Genomic DNA, 6621 nt, shown 5'->3' on the forward strand with positions numbered 1-6621 from the left:
AATCTTCATTTGCATTGCATTCCTAAGGAACTCCTTGGGACATTTGCATTCTTGCATCTTGTCTTTGGAACCTCCCATTGCATGGTTTACTAGCAAGAAGAGTATCTCTAAGACTCATCTAAGAGCCTTCTTATTCTTGAAATATACTCTCTTGCACTCTATGGATAGGAAGCTCTAAGCCGGCATCCAAGTATTCTAAACTCATGGAATCATTTGGATAGAAGGGTTTAGAGTGGGACACATTTCTAGTGTACATTTTTGGCGCCCACAGTGGGGTATGAATCAAGTTTCTAGCTCCATTTTCTTTCATTTCTTATTTTTGATTTTTTTATAGCAGCATATTGGATCTAATCAATTTCTTTTGTAGAATTATCACATTGGTTTTAAAGCCAACCCATAAGTAGATTGGTTTGAAGGCCAAAAATTTAGTTGGTTTAAAGATTTAATCATATCTTTTAAACCGATTGGAGTTTGGTTCTGAAATTTTTTTTGTAGATTGAGTATGTAAACAAAATATCTTAGTCTAATTTTCAAAGCATTTTGACATTATTTTTGGGAGTTATGATTTTTTATTTATTTTTCATAAAAAGCTTTTTTTGATCGCAAATAAGCACATTTTTTGGAAACTTTTATATTTTCAGAAATTTTTTTGAATTCTAAGAGGGGTACTCTCTTTGTGTTTTACTTTTGAGATCGTATTAGAGATCAAAAATCAAATTTGATAAATCTAGCCTATTTTTACAAAATTGATCTCTAGGGCACAAATGAAGAGATTTTTTTGAATTTCTTATATTTTTGGAAAGCTCTTTTATTTTTAGTAGGGGTCTCTTCTTTTCATTTCTATTTTTGGATTGGAAATCATAGCAAACAAGTCCAATCTTGTTGACTAGGTCAAAATCAATGAGTAAAAATGAGAGCATTTGTGATTAACTTGCACTTTCTTTACATACACTTGGTTGGAAGATAAATTATATTTTTGAGGCAACTAACCACTTTTTATTGTAGATTTTTATGTTATTTCACACTAACTTTTGGCACTAACAAGTTGTGGTTACAGGTTGCCATCCTTATGAAAAAAATTGAAACATTGCAAAAAAAGAATGCATGTCAAAGCTTCAAATGCGCAAGGGCTACTAATATTGTTTGCAAGGCTGCCAAAAGCATAAAAAACCCAAACTTGCTTATTTTTTGTTTTCATGTGAGGCATTGACTAATTGTTCATTTTTCATAGGCACATAAAATTCGTGATTGGAATTTTTTGGTAATAGGAGAGTATGCTCTTCATCCTTTTGGTGAATCAGAAATCTTGACTTTCCATTTGGTTTCAAAAGCAAGGGGTAACTGAATCTTCATGTCGTGTTTGGGAGAAAACAATTGGAATAGGAGAGTATGCTCTTCACCCTTGTGGTGAATTAGAAATCTTGACTTCCGAAAGTTGATCCACTCTTTGTGTAGTTAGAATCCTTTAGAGGGTCTACTCTCGGACAACCTGAGAGGAACGACCCAAGTGGGGACAAGCAGATTACCTAGCTCTTCCAACCCACTATAAACTCAAGGCTATCAAGGACACAAAACCTTGGTAGACATAGTGTTTGTCTTTGCCTAGTGTGATCACTTATGGAATTTTGACCATAGGGAGATCACTAGGCAAGAATGCTTAAGGTACTCTTGTGGTCATGAGATTGGTTACTCATCGCAAGGTGAGGTGTCCCGTAATTGGGAGCAAGAGGAACACTATGAATGGAAGCCCTATCTAAACACCCTAAGTTAGTAACTACCCTTTTTAGCCACTCAACTTCTTGGTGCAAGGATTGATCCTAGTGGACTACCCGGATCACCCCAAGATTTACACTCACCATATGTGTTCCCTTGGTTATGCTTATGTCATTTCCATGACAAAGCCAATATCTCTTGTGGGCAACCAATTGGTGTGAGGCGAAGGAGCATCAAGCGTGGGCCAAGTTGTTGAGTAATGAACCATGTTCTTTAGGTAGATATTGTTTGATGTGTTCTCGAATGTGCTAGACCTGTGGAAATCTTTGAAACATACACATGATGATAGTTATGCGGCTTTCTTTTAAGACCTCACATATGCTTGTATCATGCAAGGTTGCTTTGTCCCTTGCTTGATTGTTTGAAGACTACTCCATGTGTCACTATCTTGCTTGGAAAGAAATTTCTTTTGAACATCAAACTTGTTATGCTATCAACTATTGTCAAACTCTTTCAACCAAGTCAAATCATCAAATGCAAACATTTTCTTGTGTTTCTTGCTAAGGGGAGTCTCATCATTTGATTTTTATTTTTTATGTCTCTAGTTCTTGAACATGCTTAAAGTGACTCTTTGGTCTTTGTGCTCTTGTTCTTTCTATCTTCATGGTCTATGTCCACTTGCTAGTTATATTTTTTCTAAAATGGTTACCTTGATTTCTTGACTACACTCTTGGGTTGGAGAGTTGTTCACTTGTCACCCTGCTTGCTCTATCTATTTGGCTATTTGGGCATCTTGCCTAGCTATTGACTTGAGTCATTCATGTCATAATTTTCTTGGACATATTATTTGACAAGTCACTTTAATCTCTCTCTACTATCTTGGCAAGTGAACACTCTACCTCCTATAGTTTCAACATCAAGTTATCTTCTAGGCTCTTTTATGCTTGGCTTTGCATCAAAAACTATGGAATTCAAAGCTTGTGCTACCAAACCTCAACCAAATCTAGATGATCATGATATCCTCCATGTCACTAAAGAGTTTCAAGATCTATATGCGCAATACAAAGAACTAGAAGAGACAAATGATCTTTCTTACCTTCATCTATCTAAGTGCATGACAGAAATGAAGTCTAAACTTGAGAGAAGGTTAGAGGAGAATATTGCATCATTTCATGAATCTTCCTTAAGGTCTTTACATGCATCTGAGTCACCTTCTTTGAGGTTATCCTCTTCTTCTAGGTCTACATGCTCTACTTCAAGACATCAAATGTCTTCATCTTCTAGATCTAAAGACCTCTTTAGAGAACAAGCAAGTGATACATCCTTTAAGCCTATGCTAAAATTTCATTATGGACCTATCTTTGACCAAGATAATGATTAATACATGGATGCATACCATTCACTTGAGAAACAACAAAAGGACTCTAGAAATACTTCTAATAGAACTTTTGCCCCCTTGGAAGATTCTTATGATGACACTTTGCAAAAACTTCTTGGCAATAAGATCATCATGTTACCTAAGTCTAGCTCATATGGAAACCCATTCTTGGATATCTATTGTTCTTATCATCAACATAATGAGCATAGTACTTAAGATTACATTGAGCTAAAACATAAAATCCAAGATCTTATGGATAATGGAATTATTGGAACCTCTAGTGACTCATGTGTTGAGGATACTTCTCTTGAGCAAGATTAGGTTGATGAACCTATGTCTAGCAGTGGCTCCATTACATCTTCAACTTCTTCCAACACTCATGCATCTCCCAAAACTTCAAAGCTTTCCAACATGCCTCCATCAAATAAAGAACCTAATGCTTTCCACATTGACTACGTGTATCCTCAAGGGCTACTTCTAAAAGAAACTCAAGCTAACCTTCACTTGGCTGCAAACCTTTTCCATGCTACTAATCCTAAACATCCTTAACCTTCATGCACTACTATGCCTAATCCAAGCACTACTCCACTCACTCTTCATTCTCCCTTGTCCTTAGAAGTGGCTCCATGTCAAGAGGACTCTCAAAAAGAAAAAGCTATGGATATCAAGAAAGATCAATATTAAGCACCCTTTCATCTCTTTCAAGATTTTTCCCCTCCATATCCTATATCTTGTCCACCTCCTAAGTATGATGAAGATACCACTTCCATTATCTCCCTTGAGCTTACTGAAAATTATGAGAAAAATTCTCTTCATATGCTATCCAAAGCTACTTGTCAAGATCAAAGTATCCCCTCATGTTCTACTTCTCCACATCTACTTCAAAATTGTGCTCAAGCTTCAAATGCTTCTATTAAAAATGTTGTTCCTATCAAAGGTTCTCATGAATCTATTGATGGCTTTGACCATGTTGCTCACTCTAAAGATTTTGATATCCCTTCCTACTATCCCTTTGCATCTTCTAAATCTATCCTTGATCATTATCCATCTAAGCTAAATCATTCAAACCTTCCATCCATATTGGGGCCTTATGTTCCTTGATCTCCTACATTCACTCCTAGCTCATTCCCTAGCTCTACTATAATACCTCAAGATCAAGAAAGAAACTCATCCTTGATGACTTTTCACCCATCTATACATCTAAACCAGTCATATCATCCTTATTCATCCACAAATCCCAAGTCCTTTGGAAGTGAGAATAAACATAAGAATCCATTAAAAAAGAAAGATCACTATGTCCCATATAATCGACATGTGAATCTAAGAAGGAGAATGTACAAAAGAACCACAAAGGTCCACTATTAAAAAAGCTAAATCAAAGAAAATATGGGTTCCTAAACCCATTATTGAAGAAATGTGTTTTGAAGTATCCAAAGGAAAATCTAAAGCTATATGGATTCCCAAGTCTCTTTTAGAAGACTTGAATATTGAAAATACTTCAAAGTTTACATTCAAGCTTCCAAAGGCTTCCATTCCATCTTCTTCCAAAAATCTTCCTAAAAATATTCCAAAGCCTTCCACTCCACTTTTTTCCAAATCTCTTCTACCACCTCATACATCTAAATCTCAAGCTATTTCATCCATAATTCCTCCATCATTCCAATACCCTTCAAGGTGTGTGTCAATGTTGATCTTGTCCAATGTTTCAACTACCCTCATGAAATCCTCTAAAGCTTACACTTACTTTCTATACATGAACTATTATCCTCCATATACTCTTCCTACTACCATTTCTCTTTCATCACCCTATCAACATCTTTGAGCATACCTTTCTATGGTCTTGGCTTATCATGACTTATCTTTTCTATAGGAGCACTATCTACATTCAAACAGCTTGAGCTCTTTCTAAAAATTCAAAAAAAGAAAAAGAAAAAAAAATGAAAATGTGCCTTGGTGAAAACCACTTCTTGTGGCACCTTGGTAGCAAAAGTAAAGAGAAATAAATCCATCTTATGGTGAAAACTACTTCTTGTGGCACCTTGGATAACTACCATGATGAAAACCTTGCAAATAGGCATCATGCATAATTCTTCCATCATCCATTTATCCCCTCTTCTCTCTTTGATGTTGACAATGTTAAGCTATCCTTGCATATTGGCTATCTTATCTATCGCTCACCCCATTCTTCTCATTCTCTCATATCATTCACATCTAGCTTCATTCTTATTATTATATCCCATTGCTATCCTATCTAGTTGACCCCTTGGTCTTGATCATAATAAATGAAACATGGTTCTCATAGGTCTCTTGACATGGCTACTCTTTTGGACTATACACTTCATGCTATCTCACTTGTTGGATTCATTGCTTATCCTAAATGCTATCTTTCTCATTACTTCCATTGCTTATCCAAAATATGCTTCATATGACTATTTTACCTCTTTTCCTAGCTTGGGTACTCTTGAGGAGTCATTACTTGAGGATCACTTTCACTTGCTTCATACTCTTTTTTCATCCATCTTTTCTTATCCACTGGCTCATTGCTCCATCATATCCTATACCTTGATAGACATTTGGAGAAAATGATGTGATCTTGCTTGAGAACTAGTGATATCTAAAACCTTCTAAAAAATTCCAAAAAAAATCATATATGATCCTGAAAAAAATCATAAAAATCAGAAAATGTCCTAAAAAAAAGATCTCAGTGAAAACCTAGCAATAGGCACTTTGATGTATCACCAAAAAAATCAAAAATTAAAAAATACAAAAAAATTGAAAAAAGTCCTAACAAAAATTTGTCAAGTGGTGAAAACTTGGAAATAGCTACTACTTGAAACCTTTGCAGCTATGTCTATCAGTCTCAATCATCCATTTCACTACACATTTCCTAGCTTTGAATTGTTTCTTGTCCTCATCTCGGGGGCATAGCTACTTAGCCTATTGATGCATTCTTGTGCATTAGGGTTTCTTTGAAAACTCACAAAATAGTGTTTCTCAACACTTCCCCCACCTTGACATCTAGTGTTTTTCAACACTTTTCAGATAGTTTACCTACAGTCTCCGATGTCGCGATATTTCTCACTATCAGAATCAAGTCTTGAAGAAATGGCCAAGTGACTTACACACACACACTTTAACACTTAAATGACTGAGCTATGCTAATATTTATCTACTTTGTGTGATGTCTATGATGATTTCTTTACTATATGTTCCATCCCTAATAGTCTTTCAAGGATGTTGTTGACTAGAAGACTGGGGGCATGGGGCATGTTTTCTTGATTTCTGCTTATGGGTATACTTTTTTTGTCTATAGTGTTGTAAGCATTTATGCTTGACCTATTCAACATTTTGACTTACAAATGTATCATCCTTGACTATTTCACAAGATCGCACTTGGGGTTTATCCTGGTGCTTATGCCTTGATACAAGTGTAATCTTGCTAAATTAAACTTAGGGAATCTAATCACGTAGTTATCTTAACTTACATGTCTTTGATGCTTAGATTGGATTTCCACATACCTATATGATCT

Source organism: Cupressus sempervirens, chromosome 6, assembly GCF_028749045.1.
Source record: "Cupressus sempervirens isolate cs-2001-9-10 chromosome 6, ASM2874904v1, whole genome shotgun sequence".
NCBI classification, from domain to species: Eukaryota; Viridiplantae; Streptophyta; class Pinopsida; order Cupressales; family Cupressaceae; genus Cupressus; species Cupressus sempervirens.